The sequence below is a fragment of the Lissotriton helveticus genome, chromosome 2_1 (genome assembly GCF_964261635.1).
Source record: "Lissotriton helveticus chromosome 2_1, aLisHel1.1, whole genome shotgun sequence".
Lineage (NCBI taxonomy): Eukaryota > Metazoa > Chordata > Amphibia > Caudata > Salamandridae > Lissotriton > Lissotriton helveticus.
The window spans coordinates 1,757,580,324-1,757,608,255 of NC_136059.1; the positions used below are offsets into that span (position 1 = coordinate 1,757,580,324).

The following is a 27,932-nucleotide window of genomic DNA, read 5'->3' on the forward strand; positions in this document are numbered from 1 at the left end:
TTCGCAAATGTGACACCTATAACCTGGGGTTGCGCTGAGTGATGCTGTGGTGGTGCTGTGGTGGTGCTGAGTGATGCTGTGGTGGTGCTGAGTGGTGCTGTGGTGGTGCTCAGTGGTGCTGTGGTAGTGCTGAGTGGTGCTGTGGTGGTGCTGAGTGATAATGTGGTGGTGCTGAGTGATAATGTGGTGGTGCTGAGTGGTGCTGTGGTGGTGCTGAGTGGTGCTGTTGTGGTGCTGAGTGGTGCTGAGTGATAATGTGGTGATGCTGAGTGATAATGTGGTGGTGCTGAGTGATGCTGGGGTAGCGCTGAGTGGTGCTGGGGTGGCGCCGAGTGATGCTGTGGTGGTGCTGAGTGGTGCTGTGGTGGTGCTGAGTGGTGCTGTGGTGGTGCTGAGTGATGCTGGGGTTGCGCTGAGTGATGCTGTGGTGGTGTTGTGGTGGTGCTGAGTGATGCTGTGGTGGTGCTGAGTGGTGCTGCTGAGTGGTGCTGTGGTGGTGCTCAGTGGTGCTGTGGTAGTGCTGAGTGGTCCTGTGGTGGTGCTGAGTGATAATGTGGTGGTGCTGAGTGATAATGTGGTGGTGCTGAGTGGTGCTGTGGTGGGGCTGAGTGGTGCTGTGGTGGTGCTGAGTGGTGCTGTTGTGGTGCTGAGTGGTGCTGAGTGATAATGTGGTGGTGCTGAGTGATGCTGGGGTAGCGCTGAGTGGTGTTGTGGTGGTGCCGAGTGATGCTGGGGTGGCGCTGAGTGATGCTGTGGTGGTGCTGAGTGGTGCTGTGGTGGTGCTGTGGAGGTGCTGAGTGATGCTGGAGTGGCGCTGAGTGATGCTGTGGTGGTGCTGAGTGATGCTGTGGTGGTGCTGAGTGATGCTGTGGTGGTGCTGGGTGGTGCTGTGGTGGTGCTGAGTGATAATGTGGTGGTGCTGAGTGGTGCTGTGGTGGTGCTGAGTGGTGCTGTGTTGGTGCTGAGTGATGCTGGGGTGGCGCTGAGTGATGCTGTGGTGGTGCTGAGTGATACTGTGGTGGTGCTGAGTGGTGCTGTGGTGGTGCTGTGGAGGTGCTGAGTGATGCTGGGGTGGCGCTGAGTGATGCTGTGGTGGTGCTGAGTGATAATGTGGTGGTGCTGAGTAATAATGTGGTGGTGCTGAGTGATGCTGGGGTAGCGCTGAGTGGTGCTGTGGTGGTGCCGAGTGATGCTGGGGTGGTGCTGAGTGATGCTGGTGTGGTGCTGAGTGGTGCTGTGGTGGTGCTGAGTGGTGCTGAGTGATGCTGAGGTTGCGCTGAGTGATGCTGTGGTGGTGTTGTGGTGGTGCTGAGTGATGCTGTGGTGGTGCTGAGTGGTGCTGCTGAGTGGTGCTGTGGTGGTGCTCAGTGGTGCTGTGGTAGTGCTGAGTGGTGCTGTGGTGGTGCTGAGTGATAATGTGGTGGTGCTGAGTGGTGCTGTGGTGGTGCTGAGTGGTGCTGAGTGATGCTGGGGTGGCGCTGAGTGATGCTGGGGTGGCGCTGAGTGATGCTGGGGTGGCACTGAGTGATGCTGGGGTGGCGCTGAGTGATGCTGGGGTGGCGCTGAGTGATGCTGGGGTGGCACTGGGTGGTGCTGTGGTGGTGTTGAGTGATAATGTGGTGGTGCTGAGTGATAATGTGGTGGTGCTGAGTGATAATGTGGTGGTGCTGAGTGATGCTGGGGTAGCACTGAGTGATGATGTGGTGATGCAGGGTGCAGAAAGGCACAAAAAACGAGTCTAACAGAGGGCAGAAGGGCAGAAAAACAAGGGAAAAACGAGTTTAGCAGAGGGCAGAAGGGCACAAAAAACAAGTCTAACAGGGGGCAGAAAGGCACAAAAAACAAGTCTAACAAAGGGCAGAAAGGCACAAAAACCGAGTCTAACAGAGGGCACAAAGGCACAAAAACCGAGTCTAACAGAGGGCAGAAAGGCACAACAAGCAAGACACTTTTCTATAGCATTAGAAAGCATCTATGTAGCTTCTTAGTGGGCATGGTGTAAAACGCATGATCACATTTATTGAAACCTGACATCTTGGTTATTTCTTTTCTACCGCATTTTACCCCATGCAAGTTTAGAAGCAACTTTTCGTCAACCGGGATTCTCTCCTCATAAAACAAGTCTTGGCAATTTAAAGGAAATTTGGGATGGTAATGCGGGAAGTTCTTGATGCAGTTCTAGGGACCAAAGCATTTCCTGCAAGGGGCACCATTTGTTTAGGTTGTCTGGCAGGCAGTAGCTTTCCTCCCATTGCCATTGGTGCATCCCGAGCCCCCTCCCCCACCCCAACAGACATGTGCACATTCAGTCCTGCCACTGGTTTAAATATGTGGGATTGTGTATAAAGGAAGGAGTGGAGGAAAGAATGGCTTTGACCCCCAAGGTGCGCCTTCCACAGTTTTCCTATGGAGAGAAACATGGCCTTGTTCTCTACGGTACATCGCGTTGGACCCTAAACCCACGCCTCATTGCGTACCTCAACCCATTTGCTGCAGAGCGCACACCCACAACCCTGAGGACAGGCTCAAGACGTGATAAAACTATGAAGGGCTCTCATTGTTCACCCCCCCAGAAGCATGTTTGCTGTACGCAATTAACGTCATTTCCTTCTACATTCAAGCACGAAATCAGTTTACCATGTCTCTGAAATTGCAAGCTGTATTTCTATTCTGACAATTACTAAGGAAAAAGGTGTTCCATTTTAACAGACACATTACAGTTTTGAGGCAGTAATAGAGTTCTGACCCTAGCTTCATTTGTTGGCCATTGCCACTCAAGTAAAAGCAGCTTGCTAACCTAATAAATCAGAAATATTGTTACAGAAATTATGTTGTTACTGACACCCAGTCAGGTAGTTTAAATATTATGTGATTATTCCGTTTGTATAAAAATAATATTACCTGTTTTTAACTGGTGCCACTCCCTGTCCATGACTGTAGCATTTAAATCAAGCTAGTTTGCATGAATCTGAATAAACTCTTTCATCAGTTGTCATCGTTTACCTGAAAATAAGAGGGAGCCACGGGCGGGGACGGGATGGCATGGGTAATTGACAACGGCGTCGAAGTAGTTAAAATAACAGGCAGTGACCGGCGGAGCGGCTCAGGCAAATTCCTGAAAAGAAGGATTTACAGGCGTGTTTTCAAGCCGGTTTGCACTCAGTCAGTTTTGGCTTTTATTGCAATGTGAGAGGAAACGTGAAGCACTTGTCCACATGAAGAGGGTGCTGTGCTGCTACACGGCCGGAGTCAAACAATAAAAAATCAAAAAATCAGAAGAGACTTCCAATGTAGCGCCTTGATCAGAACCCAGATGCAGCACATTGTGGCTTGGATGTAGCTGACTCGTGTTTGTGGGCAGAGTGTGGCAAAGGGCTCCTCTATTAAAATACCCTGCTTGTTTACCTGACCAGATGTCATGAAGGCGACTGTCGGCCAGTTCTGTTTCTTCAGTCAGCTGCACTATACGTTTAGAAATTTACCGGCCTGGACATATCATGGAGAAAACAAATACAGGACCAATGAAAAAACGTGCGTTTGTGCAAAAAAATGCCTGTCCAATAAAAAAGCTTTCACTTTAAAGTCAGCAGGATTGGTATTATTGTGGAAAATGAAATGAAACTATAGACAACAAGCTCTTGGCATTGCTGTGGGGAGGGGGGGTGGGGGTCAGAAATGCGAGACACGGCCTGGCGGCCGTGAAAGTGAAAGTACGACCGGCCGTGGGCAGCAACAGCAGGGGTGACTAATTAGGGGGGGGGGAGAAATGCCTGAGGCTGAGCGCCGAAATAGTTAAAATAACAGGCAGTGACCGGCGGAGCGGCTCAGGCAAATTCCTGAAAAGAAGGATTTACAGGCGTGTTTTCAAGCTGACTCGTGTTTGTTGGCAGAGTGTAGCAATGGGCTCCTCTATTAAAATACCCTGCTTGTTTATCTGACCAGATGTCATGAAGACGACTGTCGGACAGTTCTGTTTCTTCAGTCAGCTGCACTATACATTTAGAAATTTACCGGCCTGGACATGTAATGGAGAAAAAAAAATACAGGACCAATGAAAAAACGTGCGTATGTGCTAAAAAATGCCTGTCCAGAGGGGGTAGGAGCTTCGCGTGCATCCGAGATGGCCGCGTGAGCACAGGGCTCCCGAGTCCCTCGCCACCCTCCGCATATATCCTGAAAGATATCCTGACTTTGACGACGGGTTCTTGAAGATGAACCTCAGCTGACACCTTAGCTGTTTTCAAAATTTCATTTGGACTTCGGGAACTGTAGATAAGCCGATCGGAGTTTTTGAGGCCCGCCCTACGGCGACACCGGGGGCTGGCACACCAGGACGCCGGGAAGTAGTTGAACAACAACGGCCTGAGGGGCTACCCCTGTTGCCCTGAGTTGACTTTCGGTTTCGTTCTTGGCCTCCGACCTCATCTGATTGCGTGGTTGCTTCGCGCCCCCACCGAGGTCTAGCCTAACTCTGCTTCGCTATTGTATGCCAACGGTCGTGAGTGCTTGGGTGTTGGGCTGAGCTGCGGCTTTAGCCCCTGCGGCCCCCTTGCGTGATCTTCGGTGGTCTGGTGGTGAGCGGCCATTTTCACCAGGTCTCGCGGGCCCCTTCGGGGCTCACCATTCAAAATGACTGCCAGGCCTGACAACGAGAAGCGGAAGACCAAAACGCCTCTACGGGGGGGACCGATCCAAACCAACGTCATGGATCGCTATACCCAACCCAAGGGGTCCCCCGGTGGCATCAGTCGAGCTTTGGAGAACACCAATGACGACCCAACTGCGTCGACCGAATTGACTTTGCAGGATGTCATGGGCACCATTGCCAACATGAAGGCTTCCATTGGTCAGCAATATGAGGCTCTCGCTCCCAAAATTGACACTGTAGCCGTTGATGTTACTTTAATCAGAGCTGATTTGTCGAAGACCAATGAAAGGGTCAAGTCTCTAGATCTGAAGACTTCTAGCCTCACGACCGATGTGTCTGATCTGCAGACGGAAGTTGGAAACTTGCGATCCTCCAACGATCTCATGGCCCATCGACTGGAGGATTTTAAAAATAGGGCCCGACGCAACAACATACGCCTTATTGGGGTCCCTGAAAATTCTGGTACTCTGGCAACGATCTCCTTGTGGAGGACCTCGTCTTGAATCACCTCGCCCCTACAGGCCTGAGTAAATTCTTCGCCGTGGAGCGTGCCCATCGAGTGCCAGGCGGAAAACCGAAGTCGGGTGCCTCTCCGAGACCTATCATCGCCAAGATCTTCAATTTCAGAGACAGAGACGTTATCCTGCAGGCCTCGAGAGTGAGAGGCCCCGTAAAATTTGAGAACACGACGGTGAGTTTCTACCCGGACTTCACCGAGCTTGTTCAGAGGCAAAGGATGGGGTTTCAGGGAGTGAAGCGAAGGTTGAGAGACTTGGACCTGAAATATGCAATGCTATTTCCAACCAGGCTGTGTGTCGAATACGAAGACAGGACTTTCTTCTTTGATCGTCCCAACGGAGTTAGTGACTGGCTGGATACCCTTCCCAAACAGAATGACTCAACCGGGCATCCGGGTGGAGCCGAGGGCGGCGTGTCGGAACAAGAGTGACATTATGATTCCTGATTTCTGAACATTTCACATGTCATTCGGCTGAGTTCTATACTTCTTCTACTACTGTGTTCTATTGCTGTATACCTGAGGGTGGCGGGGGGAGTGGGACTCTTTCCTCCTCAGGGGTTTCTTTTTGTAGACTAGTTTAATGGTAGGGCGACAGGCACACTGCAAGTTGGGGTGGCTTTTGAGTCTAACGCAGGGGTGCAGGGTGGGGGGCGTTGTAACGGTTTCTGGTTGGGGGGTGGAGGGGGGATTCTGGGTGTTTGTGAGTTTCTTTCAAGGCAAAGTATCGTTTCTCTTACTGAGCTGGTCATTGTGTTCGTTATGGGGTGGATTCAGCACTTCTTTCCGGGATGGCGGGTAGGGGGTTGAAACTAATGTGTTGGAATGTCAATGGATTGGGAGATAGGATAAAACGGGGTGTGGTGTTACAGTTGCTGCGGCGCCTCTCCCCTTATATTGTATTATTGCAGGACACGCATCTGGTTGGGAACACGTGCCATGCCATGAATCGGCGAGGGTATCGTCTTGTGGCACACTCTGGATTTACCTCTGGTTCTAGGGGTGTGGGTATCCTCGTCAGGTCCTCCCTCCCTTTGGCAATAGATGATGTAATTCTTGACGATAGGGGGCGCTACGCTGCTCTCACTGGTAGATGGGAGGGGAGGACTGTCTCATTTGTTACTGTATATATCCCGCCGGGTCTAGAGACTTCAACTTTTGCGGATCTTGGGCGTGTAGTATTGGGGCTCCCAGAGGGCATCTTGGTGATGGGCGGAGACTTCAACTCGGTTGTCTCCGGTAACGTGGATCGCTACCCCCCAGAGATCTTATCAAGTCTCAATCCTGGTTGAGTGGGTTCTTGGAGACCCTGGGTCTGGTAGACTGTTGGAGGTTGCTGCACCCGGATCAGGTGCAATACACCTTCCACTCTGGAGCCCATGGCAGTTTGTCTAGACTCGACTATGTTCTGGTGCCGGCGGTGCTGGCCTCCTCTATCAGGGAGGTCAGGCGCCTCGCCCGGGGCATATCCGATCACTCCCCATTGTGGCTTAGCATGGATACTACTATGAGTAATGAGGGACGAGTCGCCCCAATAAACCCCTGGTATCTTCGCAATCCCAAGACCCGTGCTGAGTTGATGAAATCCCTCGATCATTATTTTGTTGACAATGTGGGGTCTGTGTCCTCGGCTGTATCATTTTGGGAAGCTTTTAAGACTGTGATACGTGGGCAGGCTTTATCTCTAAACGCTAACGCCAAGAAAAGCAAGCACGAAGAGGTGGTCCGTTTGGAGGCAGAGATAGCCGAGCTGGAGGGTGACTTGGAGCTCGGAGCGTCCTGTGCCAAGCTTCATTCCCTCAGCCTCAAACAATTAGATTATAGGACCCTGGTTACTGATGCTGCGAAAGTCATGAGCAGAGAACAGCAGGGCAGACTGTGTGATGTTGGGGATAAGGCGGGTAAATTGATTGCGTGGTTGGACAAGGAAGAAAGGGCGAGTCGTGTAGTTCCTGCGATTGAGAACCTTGACGGAGTGTGTGTGACTGACCCAGCTGAAATTGTTGAGTGCTTTGTGGAGCATTTCCGAACTGTGTATTCTCCGGTCTCTGACAGGCCAGAAGAAGACTCATTTGTTGCTCCGCGATATTACATTGCCCTGCCTGTCTGAGGCTGACAGAGACCTAATGGACGCGGCGCTTTCGGCGGATGAGGTGGCTACTCCCATTCGTTCAGTGCGTTCTGGCAAGGCCATGGGTCCCAATGGTCTGCCCATTGAATTGTACAAATTGTGTCCTGACAAAATGGCTCTGTATCTTCGCGATATGTTTCTTCGCAAGACACCGGCTCCCTTCCTCGTGACCAGCGTCTTGCTACTATCGTGGTGATTCATAAGGAGGGGAAGCCACGGGATCGTTGTTTTTCTTATAGACCAATCTTGCTTCTAAATGCTGAACCGAAAATTCTTGCCAAATTATTAGCTAACCGCCTGACAAATGTTATCAGTGACTTGATCCACCCGGATCAGTCCGGTTTTATCCCACACCGTAACACGGCACTCAACCTGTGGCGCTTGCACGGTGTTCACGCGAGGGCGGCGTCTTTTCGTGAGCCGGCCATCTTGGCTTCCTTGGATGCTACAATGGCCTTCGATACGCTAGAGTGGCCTTATCTTTGGCCGCTCTTGTGAAATTTGGTTTCGGCCCCGGGTTCATCGGCTGGGTGAAACTTCTGTATGAGGAGCCACTGGCGCAGGAGGTTGTGAATGGTCGAGTTTCTGCGTCTTTTGTTCTCGGGAGGGGCACACGGCAGGGCTGCCCGTTGTCATCACTGCTTTTCGATCTTGCCCTTGAACCGCTGTCTGCCTGGTTGCGCTGGGAGCCCTCGATTAAGGGGATCCAGTTGTCCCCGGACTTTGAGGATCGCGTCTCGCTCTACGCGGATGATATCTTGTTGTACCTTACGTCCCCTCGAAAATCTCTAAATGTTTTGTTTGACGTGCTTACTTCGTTTGGGAGGAACTCGGGCCTTGTGATCAACTGGGCTAAATCCTGTGTATATGTGCTCTCGGGCGGTCCTCCCCCCTTGCCTCGCAGGTGCCCCATTCAGGTCTCTCCGACGGAAGTACTTAGGGATTTTTCTATCTTTGGACCCCTTGGCTCAATATAAACGTAATCTGCTCCCGCCTCGTCAGAGATTGAAACTTGATGTTGTGCGCTGGCGCGGGTTGCCTCTATCACCACTCAGGCGCGCAGCCCTTTTTAAAATGATGTCCCTGCCGCGGTTTTTATACGCGCTTCAGAATACGTTCGATATTATTCCGGCGAGCTACTTTCGAGAGGTTGTGAGCCTGCAGAGACGGTTAATCTGGGATGGACGTTCGCGTATCGCCCTCGCTAAACTCACACTTCCCTGGTACGACGGGGGTATAGCGCTGCCGGATATCAGGCGTTATTATTGGGCCTCGCAGCTGAGTGCGATCAATCATGCAACGTACGCTCCAGCTCCTAACCCAGCATTCGAGATGGATAAATATCTGCTACCGGGCGGGGACTACAGAAGGGCACTCTATTCCAAGGTGGCGGGAAAGGATTTATCTGGACCCACCAAGATTGCTGTACGAGTGTGGCATGATGCGAATGCGTCAGTGGGATGGAGAGATCGATTGACTCGTGTGACAGCGTTGTATGCGTCTGAAAGGTTGGGAAGTCTCTGGAAAACGAAAGGGTTTGAAAAATGGGATATGATTGGGATCAGCAGCGGGGGCGATCTTTGGGTCAAGGGCAAAATCAAGACCTTTGCCGTATTAAAGACAGAATATGAATTGAATGACAGGGAATTCTTCCGGTATGCACAGATTAACCATGCTTTACATTCGGCTCTCCCTGCGGGTACCGACATCCCCGAGTCCTCCCCCCTTGAAGATCGGGTCCTCGACGGCCACGTTCCCGACAGTACCATTTCTTTGATATATAAGAAGTTGATCAATACCCGGGTGGATCTGCTGGTGCGTCTCAGGGAGGTTTGGACCGGCGATGGTTTGGAGCTGGACGACGAGGATTGGCAAGCTGCATTATCCCCGCCTAAAGAAGTTGCGATTCCTGCCCGTCTCCGACTCGTTCAGCTCAAAATCTTACATCGTGTATATGTTACTGGTCCGCACTTGATTCGTATGGGTTATTCCTCAGATGGGTTATGTAAGCGTGGTTGTGGGATGCTTGGAACTTTCCTTCATAATAATTTGGGAGTGTCCGGAGGTGGTGACGTTCTGAAATCGTGTGCATGCCGTGATGGGAAGGGTCACGGGAGTGGTGTTGTTGCCCGAGGCCAGACGCTGTCTGTTGAATGTGTGGGAGCCGAATGATTATGGTTTGGCACAGACGCAGTGGGCGACCCTTGGGAATATGATTGCTAAGAGAGATATTGCGCAGTAATGGGGCTCCCAGCGGCCGCCCACGGTATCGGTATGGAAGGAGAATTTGGATTGGTGTATGTTCAGAGAGAAGACTGTGTATGTGGCGCGGGGCAAACCTAGGAAATGGAACAACATCTGGAGCCAATGGAACGTATACCGTGGAAATATATGTACGCCTCCATTCGTGGAGAACACCGATGTCCCCCTGTCCCCCTGATCTGACATTCCATATATCGCGTTCTTTATGTTATCTCTAATTTGTTTCCCCGCTGGCCCCCTCCCCACTCCATGTGCTATTGATCTACTGTGTAACATCGTGCTCAGGTGCCCTCCTCTGTGAACACATGTTCATGTACACTGTCTCTTGCCTTGTATGTTGTATATTCTTCTTTTTAATAAAAAAAATTTTTAAAAAATGCCTGTCCAATAAAAAAGCTTTCACTTTAAAGTCAGCAGGATTGGTATTATTGTGGAAAATAAAACGAAGCTATAGATAACAAGCTCTTGGCATTGCTGTGGGGAGGGGGGGAGGAGAAATGCAAGACACGGCCTGGCGGCCGTGAGGAGTCAAACAATACAAAATAAAACAAGTTGCCGGGAATTGGAGCGCATGAAGTGGCTGAGGGGGGCAGCATTGCTGTGGCGGGTCTGATGCGTTGATGCGACGCGGCTGGGGGGGGGGGCGGGGAGAAAATGGCAGGTTGTGCACGGGAACATGCACCGTGAGAAATCCGCCTGCCAAAGCCCTTGGTTTCAAGACTTTGTTTCATCTGCTATAAACTCGTCTATTAATCCCTGCGGGATATAATAGGCGAGCCCTAATTACACTAGTAGTAGGAAAAGAGAATAGGCTATCAACTGGTGATAAGGGCAGGACAACCCCATCAATTTCTATAACACTGTTGTTACCAAAGTTAATCAAAAAACACTCACAGATCTTTGATCACATTCTTCCTTCCACACAGTTTTGAATATTGCTGAGTGATGGCCTGATAGTCAGAGTGCCTCATATTATTGCCATTGCCAGAGCTAGGTTACTCCCAAACATATACGTTAGGCACTCATGCGAATCAAATCATAAGGATTTTTCCAGCCCTAGGGAATTTTTGTGATTCTAGACAATTTACGGCGATCTGACATTAATTCAACCAAGAGTGCAGTGTCAGAGAGCAGAAAATTAGGTCAGATGTCAGAATACTATTACAGGGGGAGCCAGCTATGGGCGTTTCAGGATGTTCTCTAAGATATTCAAGCTTAAAGTACTTTGTGACATTTTTGGAGACATTAGGTGGGTAGTTAATTTAACTGTTAGGTGCTGGTTAGGGCAGGTACTAGTCAATGGCATGCTCTCATGATGAGCGAAGATGACCATTTCAACTAAAATACCCTGACGAGTCAAGAAGGGAGAGTATAAATGGCATTACACATTTCAATCTACTAACAAAGGTTTGTCAGGTTTCAGTCTAACAATGGAGATCAAGGCTATTTTTTTTATGGCTGAGATGTAAATAACAACATAATGTGAGGCAGCATTACGCCCCACTTCCAGTCGCACTGCTGTTGCGCATATTTAGCGCCCATTCGTATTTTCTATCATTGTACTCTTTGTATATCATGTACTCCATATTTATCCTTTACCACTACTTTACTCCATTCCATCCACACGCAGGAATAATATGCCATCTCTTTTCTGAGACAGCAAATCCTCCCAGAGAGGCAGCCTGATCGAAGGATAGAAGCTGAAGCCAAGGAGTTCAGGATCAGGATCTGTCCTGATCTTCTTGAGAACTCGGGCAGGAATCATAGTGCCATAAAGGTGTACAGGAACCCTAGGTTCCGCTCCAGGCACAGCGTTGCTCCGAACAAGGAATGACTTTCAAACTCCAATGAGCAGAAGTGCTGACACTGTGCGTTCTTGGTGGTGGCACATAGATCGAATCATTCTCAAAAGAGACCCTGCATCCTCTCCGGGTGCAGCTGCCATTCATGAATCAATAGGAATCGATGGCTGAGCTCGTCCACCCTGGCTTTCAAGAATCCCACCAAGTGGTTTACTACCAGGAAAATTCCTTGGTGGTCAAGCCATTTCCAGAGATGCAAGGCCGTCAGGCACAAGGTCTGTGCCCCCCACCTCACCCTGTTTGTAGCGGTACCACACTGCAGCGGTGTTGTCCATGAGCACCTGTAACAGCCTCCCATTGATTTATTTATTTTTTTGGTTTTTTGAAGACCTTTATTGTACAGATGGTTAATATCACACATGTTACATTTGACGGCTCTCAGGAGCCAGCCGAGCAGAAAACAATCAGGTAAACCTGTAACTAGATGACACAGCCATTTAGCAGACAACCCGGGGGTTCGGCGGCGAATCTCATGAAGGTGCGTTTGTGGTCATCTGGTATGTAGCTATTTTAGCAGTAGATCTTGTGTTTTTGTCTTACGTTGCAGAGATTAGCTTTGCAGTTTCCACCCAGCATTAGTGCCATGATAGGGATCTCCCAAGTCCCCGCAGAGAGCCCAAGAGTCAGCTGTGGTTAACCAATAGCGGGGGGGATCATCAATAGATGTGTTACCAGTCCCGTGACCGTAATGCTGGCTGTGTAATGGCGAGGTGTGTCGTGGTATAGCTCACTGAGGCATAATAGCAGACGGTTATGTGCGGCAGGGTTAGTCTGCAGCCGTTTCAGGCAAGTCTCAATCATCCAGTAGTATGGTGCCAGCGTGTTTTCCCAGTGGTGGTGTTGGGAGGTCGCGGAGGACATGGCGGTATCTAATATACTGCGCAGCGGGTCCTTTGCTAACTTGGGCGAGGTTGTGTGTAAGACCGTATCTCCCGCAGTGCGTAAGTGTCATTGTGTCTCTGCAAATTATGTATAGCTTGAGATCAATAAGGTATCGCTTCCTGATAGTGTCATGTTGCATCTAGTGTCCTCGTTTGAATGAAGAAACGGGTCTGGTCAGGAAACACGACCAGCGAACAAACTATTCCCTATGCCTATATATTGGCGGGGAAATACCTGGGGGGTCGGGTAAGTAAAGAAGGGGTAGGGTGGGGGGGTGATCGTCACGGGACCTCATATGTGGCAGCGGTTGCGGGGCAGGGCATCTCGTCGCATGGAGTAAGGGATGGGGGGGGGTTCGTCGTTCCCGAGCTGGAGCTGGTGGGCGCTGCCCTCGGGGTGTAGTCAGAGTGCAAGGCAGTGTTTTGTAAGGCGTCGGTGCCGCCCGCAGACGAGTCGACCGCTCTCCTGGTGGTAGGGGGAGGAGGGGGGGGGGTGGAGGCATCTTCCTGTCAGTATCGGCAATCGACGCAGGCCGGTCGGGGCAAAGGCAGCGGCTAGCGTGCAGCGCTGCGTGGGCGCCTGGTGTAGAGCTGAGAATTGTGAGCGCCTGTATCTGATAGTGTAGATCGTGAGGGCTAAAGAGGTGAGAGAGTGGGGGAGAGGGGAACAGGGCCGCATCTGCTCCCGGTGATAAGTGGTATTGCAAAGGCAATGGTGCGCGTGCATCTCAAGTAATCCCTCGTTCCTGGCAGGTGTGTTGGAACGTCCTAAGGAGGCCTTCCCAGAGCTGAGCAATAGGGAACTTACGGAGTCCCGCCGTTTCCTCGCGGAGGAGCACTGTGCCTTCCGCCCATGCCCAGTTGGTAAAGGAGGCGCGCCAATGCCGAACATGGGGGGGGGGTCGCAGCTTTCCAATGCTTGGTAAGCAAGCGCTTGGCCGTTATAAGCCCCATGTCCCAAAAACGCGTCCGCACTTTGTTAAGTTTTGTGCGCTTATACAGCCCCAAGATGCACGCCTCCCACGTGTGCGGTACCTGCTCGCCAGTGCTGCGTGTGAGTAGCTTTACGACCTCATCCCAGTATATGTGTATGTCAGGACAATGCCACAGCATGTGTAGGAGGTCTGCTCCAGTCAGAGAGCAGCGCGGACAAGCGGCATCAGTGGTTGCGAAGTATCTATTTATCTTGTCGGGTGTAAGATAAGCTCGGTGTAGGATGTAGAATTGGTTATTTTGAAGCGGGGGTTGCGTGGGATGTATGTCGGTCCGGCTAAGATCATCGCCCATTCTTTATCAGTCCAGGCCTGTCCTCTATCTATCGCCCATTTGTCCCGTAGCGACGATGTAGATGGCTGCGAGTGCATCTGTAGGGCCTGCGCTAGCCAATGAATGACGTGCGAGCCATTCCCCATAACATGTAGATACTGCATGAAGCTGTGCATCGGCAGTTCGTCGGTCATGTCGCCCCAGGACACTGTGAGTGTGCGTAAGAGAGACGCATGCAGTAGGAACTGGCCAGCTGGGAGTTCCGTGCTAGCGGCCAGGTCCGCAAAGGTGAGTAGTGTTCCGTCAGTGTATAGGTCTCCCAGAGTGTCCACCCCTGCCTGCGCCCAGCTAGCCAATCGAGTCACAGTCAGTGCAGCCATTGGCACTGGACTACCTAGAATGGGTAGTGCCGTGGCATATGGCGTCGTTGCCCGAGTGAGTGGCAAACAACGCAGGAAGCATCTGCGCGCCACCGCCAGGTGCAGTTGTGAGGGGCAGGGAGTCCGGGTTATCGGGTGGAACAGCGTGCAGACTTGTGTTTGCGTCAAGGCAGCAGTGTCCGAGGCAGTATCCTCGAGATGCTTGCCGCTGAGCCACCCTGTCACCCACTGCATCTGTGCCGAGAGGTAGTACAGCTCCATGTTGGGATCCGCCAGGCCCCCCTGCTCAGTTGGCATGTAGAGCTTGGTCAGCGCCACGCGGGGCCGGCCCGTGTTCCAGATGAGGTTACGCAACAGAACCTCCAGGTCATGAAATATTCTATTTGGTACGTATGTGGGTATATTGGCGAAATAGTACAGCAGTCTAGGCAGCACTATCATTTTAGTAAGTGCTATACGGCTCGGGACGTTGAGAGGTAGGGTGTTCCAGAATTTGACCTGTGCCCGAACCGAGGCGATGGCCCGCAGGAGATTCCCCTCGAGGACGTCTGTTGGATTCCGATATATTCGTATCCCCAGGTAGCGGAACGTAGTGGAGTGCCACTGCAATCTACCTCCGCCCAGGCGCACGTCGCACTCGGGTGTGTCTGGGCTAAAAGAAAAAGCCCCCGATTTGGACCAATTAACTCGTAATCCAGACATCTCTTCGAATGTTCGGAAGACGTCGGCCAGGGAGGCAGGGATGTCGGTTATGTCTCTGACATACAGCAGCAGGTCGTCTGCGTATAGCGACACTGTGTGCAGGCCATCCACTAGCGGAATCCCCCATTCAGGCCCCTGGGTCCTGAGGATTGTGGCCAGGGTTTCCATGGCAAAGGAGAACAATAGAGGCGACAGGGGGCAACCCTGTCTGGTACCTCTCCGCACCCGGATAGTGTCCGAGAGCAGCGCGCCTGTGCGGACTCGGACTGTCAGTTTGTCATACAGCAGGCCCACCATGGCTTCATAGCCTCCTCCCAGTTGGTACTTTTCCATGACCGCTCCCAGGTATGGCCACTCAACCGAGTCAAAGGCCTTCTCTAGGTCTAATATCAGGCATCCTGCTCTGGGCCACTGATGGACAGCGTATTCCTGTATTCGGAAAAGGCGGCGGATGTTGTGGGAGGTGTGGCGTGTCGGAACAAAACCGTTCTGGTCCTGGTGCACCAGGCGGGGCCCATAGGGGGCCAGCCTCCGGGCTAGTGTGGAGGCCAGTATCTTATAGTCCGTGTTTAACAGTGCCAGGGGGCGGTAAGAGCCCATCCGGGTGCTGTCCTTGTCAGGCTTTGGGATGGAGATCAGGGTTGCTTCATTCAGCGTTGCGGGTAAGAGTGCATCCTCCGCTGCTGCAGCGTACATTTTCAGAAGTTCCGGGATGAGTATATCCGCGCCTGCCTTGTAAAATTCGGCCAGAAGCCCGCCTGGGGATTTGCCGTTAGACAGGTTAAAGATCGCTTCGCGGATCTCATCAGGTTCGAGCTGGGCTCCTAGTTCGTCCTGTTGTGTGGTAGTCAGTTGCGGCATGGGGAGAGGTAGTCAGCAATGTCCGAGCGTGGGTGCAGCAGCCGGGAGCGGTATAGTGCATCATAATGGGTGGTGAATGCGTCATGAATCTGGCGCTGTGAGTACAGTAGGCCCCTCCCTTCCGCGTGTATTGCCACCACTGGGGTCGAGCGGGTTTCCTGTGAAATCAGCCAGGCCAGTAACTTGCCAGGTCTGTCACTCAGGTGATGTGTCCTCGCCGAGTGCGCTGCATAGTTAATGTCTCGGAGCCGCTCCAGTAGGCTCGCATGTTCTGCGCGCGCCCCCTGCAGCGAGTCAGCACCGCCGTCAATGGCCTCCCCCTCCCTGTCGAGTAGGTCAGATTCTATCCTGGTCAGTTCCCTTTCTAGTTGTTGCCGCATGTGGCCCTGTGTCTTCAGGCAATGTCCCCGGACCACTACCTTGAAGGCGTCCCACTCCACCTGGGGGGAGGAGGCCGTGCCAGTGTTGTCCTCAAAGTACTGGGAAGTGTGTGTAAGGAGGGATTCACGGAAAGCCGCATCAAGTAGGAGCGCTGGTTGTAGTCGCCAGGTGGGAATGGGGGGGCGCGGGTGGTCCCAAGCCATAGATAAAAAGTGTGGGTTATGGTCTGAGTGCATGCGGCCCATGTATAATGTGTCGGTCACATGGGGCAGGAGTGCAGTAGACGCCATAAATCTGTCCAGGCGGACGTGCAATTCGTGGGCGCCTGAGTAATAGGTGTAGACCCGCGTCCCAGGGTTGCGCGATCTCCAAACATCGTGGAGATCCCACCGTTCGGCCCATTCCAGCAGTGCCTTCATGGCACCTCGCGTCGGAGTGCCTACGGGGGGCGGGGATGAGCGGTCCATTGCTATATCTAGTGTGCAGTTGTAATCTCCCCCCAGTAGCCATGGGGCCGCATGCCAGGCCGCCATCGTCGTGGAGAGGCGCGCCAGGAAGTCTCCCTGATCAGTGTTTGGGGCATACAGTGATGCCAGCGCTATCTGCTGTCCATCCAGCCTGCCTTGTACTGCAACAAACCTGCCCTCCTGGTCTATTGCGGTGTCTGTAACTGTCCAGGGGGTCCCAGGGCGGACCCATATCAGTGGGCCGCGGGCGTATGAGGAATAGGTTGTAGCGTAAAGTTGTCCGCGCCATTTGCGGTGTAGTGCTAGGACCTCTGTCTTATTCAAATGTGTTTCCTGAAGTAGTGCGATGCCTATCTTGTGTCGCTTTAGGTAGGAGTAGATTTGGTAACGCCTAGCTGGTGTGTGCATTCCCCTGATGTTCGAAGTGCATATCCGTATCTCAGACATAGCGTTCATATGTGTAAGCTCCTCCAGCCCCCCCACACGCTAGATCCCCAAGCAGCACCCCCCGCCGAGCCCAAAGTCCCGCCCCCAGCACCGCCCTGCTCCAAGGTCTTAGTACTGAGTGTGACAATCTCCAGTGGCGTAGAAGGGTAGGGAAAGGGGGGGGAACATAAAGCCTCAACATGGCAACATAACCTGAAATGCCAAAAGGTCGGCTGCACAACATGTCGCCGTCCAAACGCTCAATTGAGCTCGTAAACTATACAGTTCCAGGGGTTATCGTGTGGCTTATGGTACAACAATATCAATTGCAGTGTAGTTCAATGGGAGTGCGGCATCCCTCCCGGGTAGGGTAGAGAGGCCGTTGCTGTCTGGCAGATGCCCAGGCCTTGTCTCTCAGGGCGAAGCCGGCAGCACTCTCAAGTGTCAAGTGGTGGGGGCTAGGCCTCCAGGAGGAGATCTCCTTCCCCGGATGGCCTGGGTGGCGCCGGCTGGCGTGTACAGTACTACAGAGAAGGTGACCCTTACACGGCAGCGCGCGGTCGGGTCATGTGTGTGTGGTGGTCACAGTACCTGGCTGAAGTTCGGGGTCCCAAGGTGAGCGGGGTCCAGCAGTGCGCAGTCGTGCAAACCGTTGCCTGTGAAGGGGGTCCCTGGAGCACTCGTGCAGGCATGGTCGCTCCGGTGCACAAAGGTAGGAAACCGCTCGGGTCAGCTCAGCCAAATAGGTCGACAGTTTGTGGAGTGACGTCTGGTAGATCGTCGGTGCGTTGGGAATCCGGTAAACCATAGATCGCTTCATCATCGCTCTGGAGGGGCGCCGGGCTGGCGTTCGGGGCAGGGGATGGAGCCGGAGAGCTGCTGATTTCCGCCACACTGCGGAGAGCGTCTTGTTGTCCTTGCATCATCTCGCGTGCAGATGGGGAGTGAGCCGGTGATCCTCGAGCTCCGGAAGGTGCGGGAGCTCTACGTCGGCGGCGCCTCCGAGCCCCACGTGGGCGCTCCATGGTAGCAGTCCCTTGCGCTCGTCTAGGTACGTCAGGCATGTTCTCATCAAGCCAGGCCTCAACTTCGTCAGGATTCACGAAGAAGTGTGTCCTATCCTTCGCCACCACCCGTAGCTTGGCAGGGAAAAGCAGGGAGTATTGAATTCCGGCTTGTCGCAGTCTTCTCTTCACCTCCAAGAAAGAGAGTCTCGAGGAGGAGCCAAGACGGCATCCAAAATGGCAGCTTAAAAGCCCGGCTCCGCTGCTCGCCCTCTCCCTCCCTAGCATCCTGTACTTGATCCTGAGTCTGCACCATACCCCCGCTTGGCGGAGGTAACGCGATGCCATCCCGTGCAACTCCGGGTTCGCGATCACCTCGGATGGCTGAGTAACGGCGACGCGATCGGAGCGGCCTGCGCCAGCCATAAGCCGGGACCTTGAGCTGTGAAGTGGCCGGGGAGGAAGTGATCAACAGCGGATGCGGCCAGCAGAACGGACCGGTTGATCCCCGCGGAAGTCGCAATTTGGGGCTTTTGTTGACGGACGCCAGCGGAGTGAGATGCTAGAGCATCTGGCTGATTTTCTCTGCGCCGGAGATCCCGAGACCAGATGATATTCCGGCCACCCACATTGCCCCTTTTGAAGTGCTGCCCGGGGCGACATGGCCCTCAATGAGATCGCCCGTCGGCCGCGGTAGGCGTCGGATTATGGATCTTCCCCTGGGTATGGCGGGTAAGAGGCTGGTGAAGCTGAACTTATGAGGGTCCTACTTAACTCCGCTCCGACCCCAACACGTTCTACCTGGTGATACTGAGACTCCGGACGCCTGCTATGCTGTTTGCTATCCTGCCTGGGGGGCTCCCAGGGGCGAGGAGCGTTGCCCCCGTTCACAGTGGAGAAAGGGAGTACACACTGGGAGATGTCCTTTCGGCTCTTAATGACTTTCTTTCCTCCCTGAGCCCTATCTTGTATGCCCTCCATGACTCGCTGACGTCTATCGTTCCTGACATGGAATCTAGGAGCGCAGATGGGAATATGGTGAGTCGGGCGCCTGCTACTGCTCAGTCGTTCGTCACCATGGATTCCTTGGGGCGTGAGGTGCTGGATTTTGACTACAGTGAGCTTGCCGGCTTGACTTGCGCGACCGACATTCCTTTTGGATTTCCGCCTTATGTTCTCGCCATTGAACAGTATCGCGGGGCTCTTTCACTATTGGACAGTGACTATTGGCGAAAGGGATTTGCTACTGTTCAGCTGCCTTTGCTGAGCGCCTGGGTGGCTCCTGGGAAGCACATTTGGTCACCGGGATTGCCTGCCTATGGAACTGCTGGATCGGAGTGTTTGTCTACTTGTACTCGAACTGGCCAGGGATGAGCATCGCATGATTGTTTTACCGATTCAATGCCTTTGGTGATGACGCAGTACTTGGCTTGCTATTGTGATGGTGGGGGTGTGTGACGGACACATAATGTTGGCTACCTCCCCTCTTGGGGAGCTTATATTCTCTTCTGGGGGGTGGCGGGGGGGGAAGGGGGCGGGTTCAGGGGTCCTCCTCCTTTTTCTTGTAATTGGGGTTTTGGTGCTTGGGGCGACAGGCATGCCTATAGGGGGGGGGGGGGGGCGTAGCCTTCTGCTGGTATGCAGGGTGGGGGATGGGATTTGTTTTCGTTCCTTTTTTGTTTCTATGGCCCTTCTTTTTTCTCTTTTGTTCGTCTTTCTTCTTTGTCTTTTCATACTTTGCCGGGATGAGGGTCCAGTCTTGCTCTTTCTGGGTCGTAATTTGACGCTGTGCGCTTGCGTTTTTCTTATTACATCTGTAGACCCTAATGGGTAAGACGTTGGGTTAGCGCGTAGTTATTGTACACTGGTATATTCTGATTCGCACGTATTTAATGTAACTCTCTTTTCACGTTGGTATAGAAGGCGAATACCCTATTTCATGACTTGCTTCGAATTTGACTTTGTTTGCCTATATGTTCTCGGATCCTTCCTCCCGTATTATAAAATGGAATCCTCTCATACCCTGATATTTGGCGGTCACGCTCACATGTAACTCCTGTTCTTCCGATTTGCTGTGATTTCGGCGCTAGCGATGCTGACCTGTGTTCTTTTATTCTGTACTGTTTTTCGATCCTACAACGCGGCCGGCCTGAATGGTTGTAGGCCCATGTCTATATTGGTTTGAGGAGATATTTTTGAGGTTTCCAAATAAAAATGTAAAAAAAAAAAAAGAAAGTGTCTCTGTTTTTGTACTTGCACCGTATAGTCCGGGAAAGAACATTACCGTGGCGTTGTCAATTCGGATCTCGCCCAGCTTCCTGGCTTCCCGCAAGATCGCATCACGGTCCCTGTAGTTTAGGACTCGTAGGATGATAGGCCTGGGGTTCGAGCCAGCAGAGAGGGGTTTCGTGGGCACTCGGTGGGCACGTTCTACCACGAAGTGGGGCGACAGCGTGCCTTCTGGCCGCAGGTCTCGTAGCCAGTCCTCCACTCTCTGCGTAGGGTCCATCCCCTCCCATTTCTCCGGGATGCCCACCAAGCGGATGTTGTTTCTTCTTGCCCGCCCTTCAGCATCCTCTGCACGGTCTTCCAAGAATTCCACCCGGTTAAGGAGATCTTGTATGTGCTTGTCAGACTGGGACACCGTCGGTTCCAGCGATGCCACCGTGCCTTCCAGCATTGTGGTGCGTTCCTGCAGTTTCTTATGGTCGGCCCTGAGTTGAGTCAGGTCTATTGCCACACTGTCTATTCTAGGTTCCAAGGAGGTGCGCGTCTTTTGGAGGGACTCTTCCATTCATTCCATAGCTGCTAGGACTGAATCCAGTTTCAACGCCACGTGGTCGGCATCCATCTTGGATGATGTCTTCGTCGTTTTCCCCTTCACCGATGCGCTCCCCGTTCCGGTGCGTGTCATCACCCCTCCAGACATGAGGCAGGTGGTGTGCCCAGGTAGCGCCAGGAGCAAGGCTCGTGTCCGTTTGAGTGAGCACAGGGGAGCAGATGAGCCGCTGGGCCACTACCGTAATGTGTCGGGTAGTTCAGGTGTTCAGGGCGCCTTCTATAGCTCCGGGCTGTCAGTGCTGCCGTCCCATGTTGGGGCACGGTGTATTGTAGGACCAGGGCGTGCTCCGAGGAAATTCAGGCCCCGGTGGGGGGGGGGGGGGGGGGGGGAGCTCCCCACTCAGATATCCAGGTGTCTCCCCGCGTTGGTCCTGCATGGCCTGCAGTCGGGAAGCGTCCGCTGCAGTGTCAGTCTTGCTCGTTAGTGAGAGAGCAGCGTCTCCAGAACATGAGGTAAATGTGCCCCGCCAGGCCTCGAGGTCTCTCTTGCGCCCCAGCCTCCACGTGGCAGTCCCGCAATGCGTGTGATAATCAGGCGCTGTGGGCCCACGGTGCAGCGGGTCGCCAGCCGCAGCAGGCCGGGGCGCCAGCTCAGGTCTGGGGAGTGGAGACCTCTCTCTGTTCCCCGATGCAGCCCGAGTCCCACCAGTACCGTCCCCGCTGCTGGGGCGCCCTCCAGGGCAGTGTTGCTGCTGGCGCGCAGAGGCTCAGATGGCTGCCATGGGTGGCCGTGTCTCGTCAGTGTCCCCTTGGCCCTTGGTGTATAGCTCCCTCCTTGGGGGAGTGGGGGGGTGGGGGTTTCCCCGGTTCAATGGCTCACTGTGGTGCCTCGAGGTCCAGCAGGCTTCAGGGTCCCCAGCCAGTGATGGCGGCGGGAGGCAGCGTGGAGCTAGGGAGTGGGTGAAGGAGAAAGGCTCCGCTCGTTTCTCGGCACCGCCGCGCCACTCTCGCGCCTCAACCCGGGCCGTGTCTGGAGTGGGGCGCTCGCTCCCGCACCTCCGCACCCCCGCAGGTCCGTCTCCTCCAGGCGCAGTCCGCAACAGACTCCGTTCGTCTCCGGCCCGTCGTCTCTCTCTCCTAAGCTCTCCGGGGTCTGGAATATGTGGGCATCGGTCGCGGCGATTTTAGAGTCGATGCCCCCTGCGCCAGCCGTTTCCTTCAGCAAGCGGGTCGTCTCCAGCAGGCCGCAGCGCGAGGCCCAGTCTGCCGCAAGAAGCCGCGGCCTCGCGTACTCGCGCCCCCAGCGGTGTCACAGTCAGGCCGGCTGAGTCAGCGCCGCTGGCCTCGGTGCGGAGCTTCGCGACCGATCCTCCCAAAATTCTGCCTGTGTGTGGTCGAGGATTGCGGGCAGATCCGTCAGCAGTTTCAGGCCAAACAGGATAGCCTAGGTCGGAGAAATGACCCGGGGTAGGGGAGCTCAGGCAGGAGCTCTACCCGGGCACGTCTTTCGCCATTGCTTGCTAAGCCACGCCCCCGTAACAGCCTCCCATTGATGAACAAAAGGAATATTTTTAACAACAAGCATAAGGTCCTCAGCTCCAGAAGGGTGATGTGGAGCTGGGACTCCGCAGGAGACCAGAGGTCTCTCATCTCCACTTCTTCCAGGTGGCTGCCCCAACCCATCAGGGTTGCATCGCCACTACTGTTAGCTCTGATTGAGGTAGTGAAAGGGGTCTGTCACTGACCCAATCATGTTCTAGTACCCACCACGGCAGATATTTTTCAGTCTTTTCTGAGATATGAACGTGGCTACAGCAGTCTGCTTGTTCTTGGGCCCAATGGGACTTCAGATTCAACTGCAGAGCCTGCATGCTCGACCAGCAGGATGCAGGAGGCCATCAGTCTCAGCTGCTCAAGGGTCACCTAACTGAAATCTAGGACAAAGGCTGAAAGGTTGGAATCACGCACCCAACAGAGTCAGTGGTGTCCAAACCACCACGAATTGTGAACCCGGCCACATCATGACCACCTTGAATCATCTGCAAAAATACAGGGCACAGGTCTTCAGGTACATCGAGGACTTGTGCCACAGAGTGCCAGAGGGCATGAGTGTAACGGTCAAACAAACAGTGTATCTGTCATGACCACATTGAAGGAGCTGAGGGGCTCCGATGTAGTCTGACCAGTTTGTAGGTCCTCAGTTAGCACGTTTCTTTTCACCTCGCTGGTGGGGAGCTGGAGGTCAAGGACTTCAGCTGCCCTATGCATGACCATAGCATAGGAGGGCCTCCCTGGTGGGGAGCTGGAGGTCAAGGACTTCAGCTGCCCTATGCATGACCATAGCATAGGAGGGGAATTCTTCTGTAGCTGGGCCAGTAGAAGAGAACAGAGCCATCTCCAGAGAGGTAACAAGTCCACTAGTCTCTAGCAAGTCCTCATACCAATTGCCCTCTGTATCAGGCTGAGGAAACTCATCACCTCGGTTACAGTTGTCGTAGAGTCAGTGCAAAGAGGCAATGCAATGAATGTTGTCTACCCTTAGAAGGTTGAGTGTAGGGGCTGATGCGTCGGTTGGATTTGGATGAGATGCCGGTTGAAACTCGTCTGCTGTCAGAGAGACAATCAGAACTGTCACTTCAGGAGGTGAGGTTGGTATCGTATTTGACGTCCTAGGGCCCTGACGTGGGTATGGACACCAGGGGCGTCATTAGAACTGGAGCTGAAGGCGGAAGTGATTCAGAGGGTGCAGCTGATGCAGAGGACAAACCCGCTGATGGTAGACCAGGTGGAAGGCCAATTAAATCCGGGGTGCTTAAAGGCCCGTCAGAGGACGAAGAGCTGGAGCATAGCACTGCGGGCTGTACCGGAAACAGCTGTGGAATCAGCTCTGAAGTCATCCATCTTCGGGAGCGAGATGGTTGGCCCCATCCATGCGTGTCATCAGGGGGAGCAGGAAAGGGGCTAAGAAGTCGTACTCTAACTTCTTGCGTTCTTTTGTGCTTACTGGAGGACTTGGAACGCAATGGTTCTAGAGCTGCTCCGTCGACTCCAGGAATGAGGTTGGATCGAGCCTTGGATTTGGAGCCGACTTGATGATACATCCTCTTGTGCTTAGCGACAAAGTTTCGCCTTGCATTCCTGATGGCTTTCGGGTTCCTCGATGTGCAGTCTCCGCAGGTCTTGGAGTCGTGCCCAACCTCAGACACGGTAGGCATACCTGGTAGGGAATCTGTCACAGACACCCGCTAGCGACAGTCCTTATTCGTTTAAAACCTGTCGTCTTTGAGGTGATGTCCCTTGCACACTAAAAAAAGATTTTTGTGAGAGCAAAAAATGAATTGGGGTATGGGTTTCTGAGTGACACGAAGAAGATCTGGATCTGTGTCTGGTGGTGTAGAAAGAAAGGAACGGACATCAGAGCACTGGAGTGGCACCTTTATAGGCCCCACGCTTCAACCTTCCGGAGCGGAAGAGCATCAGCACGACATCACCTTCCAGCACGCAGAAGTGCTATGAAAAAAGTTTCCAGATCCAGTCTGATGCCTGGGGAATATTCAAAAGGTGAGGAATCTGCGGCTACAAGTCCCTATGAGAAAAGGCAGCCGCCCAAGTCAAATACTGTATGGAGGTTTTTTGTATATGTTCAAATAATAGAACCGTTTAACTTGGAATTAGCTCCCAGGGTGGACATGGCAATCTAGTAAGAGTGAATGATTTCCTAATGCCCTCCAATACATTTTTCACAACATTCCAAAGAAGGTTTGTGAAGGAGATTTTCTATAGGCAATGACTGCCACAAAGCGTACTTCAATTGATGAAAAAAGCAGCCCAGACCTTGCTATTGATAGAGATACTGAATCATCACTTTTAGATGCACCCGATGTAGAACCTATCCGTTTAAAAGCATATGATATTGTGGTGGAAGGAAACGTAGCTTCTCTTAAAATGTCCATACTGACCAATGTCAATGTCAAATCCCCATATTATAATAATTAGAAAGCAAGGCTGGTAAACCAAACACAGTTTGGAATGCGGACATGAACCTCAAACCTGTACATGAAATGAGGCCCGCAAGGCAGCTGTGTGGTCGCTCTAGCGATGTTAGTGGTCTGTGAACACCAATGACTTGGTTACTGCGACACTATTGTAGTGTAGTTCCTATATTCCCAATAGGCTCTGCGCATTGGAATAACATATACTATAGTTTACATGTAGGACTGAGGTTGACTAGGTCTCTATCGTATATATTAGACTTAATTGTGAGTGCCAGCTACCTCAGAGGTCACTAGAAACTTTCTCGAATTCACAAGAAGGGATTAGTTTCTGACAACCGCATAAACATGACAACTTTGTTTCCCAAGAATAAGAAATCAATCTCTAGAGTCGCGGAAACAATAGATAGCTATTTTACTTAGTCAATCGTGCATGCTTCGTTTCACCAGAGGTCTGAGAAAATAGAGAGACAGGCGTTTTCAATAAAACGTATTTATTGAACAGTCTTCTTTCTCAAGCATAAGAAATGTACTGCTACAATCGTAATACTGGTTATAAAGTACAGAGCATATAATACGAAAAGTATTATAAAGTAGTACTGTAAAAGCATGATACGGTTTCTAAGCCATAAGTTGCCTAAAACATATAAAATACATACAGTGATAAAATAATGACTAAAAGTACTCAACTGGTGCTTCTAAAATACGCCTATCCCGGTGTACCTAACCTAAGTCTAGTACAAGGGAAGAAGTAAGTGAGGAGTAGCTTAAGTTTAGTATTTCTCTGCCAAGAATCTGTCCAAGAATTCTCCACGGTCTAATCAGCTCCGTACCTTGGTTTAGAATGAAGGAGGTCTTGTATCTCTATCTCAGGACTCGATTTCCCAGCAACCCGCAAGGGTAGCCTGGAAACATTGGAGCTGGATTTCTCGGCAGGAGAAAAGACAGCGTATCTCAGTGCGTCAGCTGGAAGGTCGGCTTCCTTCGGCACTTGCTGCTGCAGGGCGTTGGGCAAGTAGTAAGTCGATCTGCTCCAAACCACAATGTGTTTGTCTGGGCAAATCTAGGCATATTTATACTTTGAAGGTGCCGAGTTTGACGTGTGATTGGACTTAATAAAGTCATCAAAGACTCAGTTCTTTGAAAAGTCCATGATTTCCTAGCCTAGATACATTAGTATTCAGGCAAGGGGAAGCCCTTTGCTACTTAAGGCGGGTTTCTCTAAGAAATCGTTGTTGATTCTTGGAATTTAGTGGAAGTAGCCATGGTGTATTTGGGCTGTATAGGCTCAGTCTAAATATGGTAATGATTTCTATGCCTATATAAGGATCGAACAATCTATACCTATATAAGGGCATGAATCGGGAAAAATTACACTAGAGTCCTAGATTCATTTACAACACTATCAGAAATTTGATCAGGATATTTTTTTCCCAAATTTTTTTACTATGCAGTAGGACATTGTTACTACATTTCCATATAGAGTGTACAAACATCCCAGCATTTATTGACATTGGTTATTATACATGTCATTCCAAAGTGCTTATCTTGTGATCAGGATATTTGGAAACAGATTTGGAGGAAAATTGTACACAAACTTGCTGGCCAGTCTGTCAAAAGGGAATTTCTCTTTGACTCAGGTCTAGCTGTGGATAGCCCTAATTGCAAAAGACGCTTTACATCACTTCGTCATTGACAACCCAATTGTGTTTTTCTTGGAATGCCCTGCTGAATTGGTCTGCTTCTGCATTCTGGATTCCTGGCATATGAACAGCCATGAAGTGCAAGTCATTTGCTATAATCCATTTCCAGATCATCTTTGCTTCTTAGGACAACAGTCTGGAATGTCTCTACCTTTGCTTGTTCAGATAATACATTAGATTTTCTAGCTGCTGAGAAAATGATAGCTTCCAGCTGCTGATCTGTCCTAAGAAATAGTGGATCTTGATCTGGAAGCTAATACTTGTTCTGAAGCCTAGATGGAGCAGAACTAACAAGATGCAGGAGCAAGGAATAATTGCATTGGGGGTTCCAGAAGACCACTTCAAAGAGGCAATAGATCACTGGCAGATGATCTGAGATGGAGGATCTAAAACAAATCACAGATGGTGAAGTTGTGGAGGCTGGCATTGGTTAGTTTTGCAACTCCTCTGACTAGCACCTCACTAACAGTTGTGATGTCATCTACTGTAGAGGCAAGAGCAAGTGAAAAGTCTGAAAATGCAAGAGTAATCCCGGATGGAAGAGTATTCCAACCAAGATGACCAGAAATTAAAGTGCCTGTAATAATGCCTTTGGGGGGGAGTCCTCCCTCCCGGAATATCTCGGACATATAGAGTAGGATTTTGATCTCCTCCAGAGCAGCCTCTAGAATGTGATCTCATCCTGCTGTGTGAACTTTCCTGCTTTGATGGTTTTCTGTAAGGAGAATGAAGCAACTGCTGAAGCACTACTGGTGACTTAGGCTGATGAGCAGATGTCAAAGGTGGAGAACTGGTGAAAAATGAGGAGAAACTGATCTTTTACTCGATGGGGTAGAAGAAAGATTAACCACCAGAGTGGCCTCTCTAGTAAGGGAGTAAATTCTGGAGTACTTAGAGTCAGATATCTACAGCACTCCGAAAATAGCTGCAAAGGTCTCCTCAGAGTGGATTTTTTTCCTGAAAGAGAGACACCAGAAGGGCTCTTGATCTTTCTACCCTGCTTCCAAAATAAGATTCTGAATCTTGATATTCTCATGAATTCTTTTTGTCCAACTTTACCTAACAGGGGATGGTAAGGCAATTCTAATTCTGAATATGTAGAGAATATGCTGGCATTGCCAACACTGATCAAAACACACACACACACACACTTGCACAGCTAGTTATTCCAGCTCATTTTGGATTTTTGGAACATTGGGCAGCATGAAACCAAAAAAGGCATAGATAGCCTTTATCTTTCAATGAAAGTTTTAAAAGTCAGAATGCAAAAGTGTAAATCTTGGAGGAATTAAACTTTCTGCAGCTATATTTTTGCTACATTAATGATAGAAAGTTTAAAGCTTTGACATAAACCAATAACTTTTACCACTATTTGGAAAAAAACTGTGACAGAATAATATAAGAGGGTATGTGGAAATAAGTAGCGTCGGAAAGATGGTTGCATTACACCAGGTAGTACAGTTGTTTAGGTATGTGTAACAGGATAATAGATAGTAACTGTCTTTGAATAGATGTCTGATCTTCCTCAATGGCTGCCTAACTACAGCCACCATTAAGATTTATATATATAAAAAATGCTAGCAACACATATGGTAAAGTGCAGAGAAAATGTGTACAATGTCCGAAGAGGGGACAAGAACACATATTTTACACAGTGGACACCAGACA

At 51.5% G+C, this 27,932-nt stretch overlaps 1 protein-coding gene across 3 annotated transcripts in view; it reads right to left on the reverse strand.

The window, feature by feature from the left end:
• The window catches only part of CAAP1 (caspase activity and apoptosis inhibitor 1), a 247,472-nt gene that overhangs the window by 13,594 nt on the left and 205,946 nt on the right, over nucleotides 1–27,932 (reverse strand). The window lies entirely within an intron of this gene.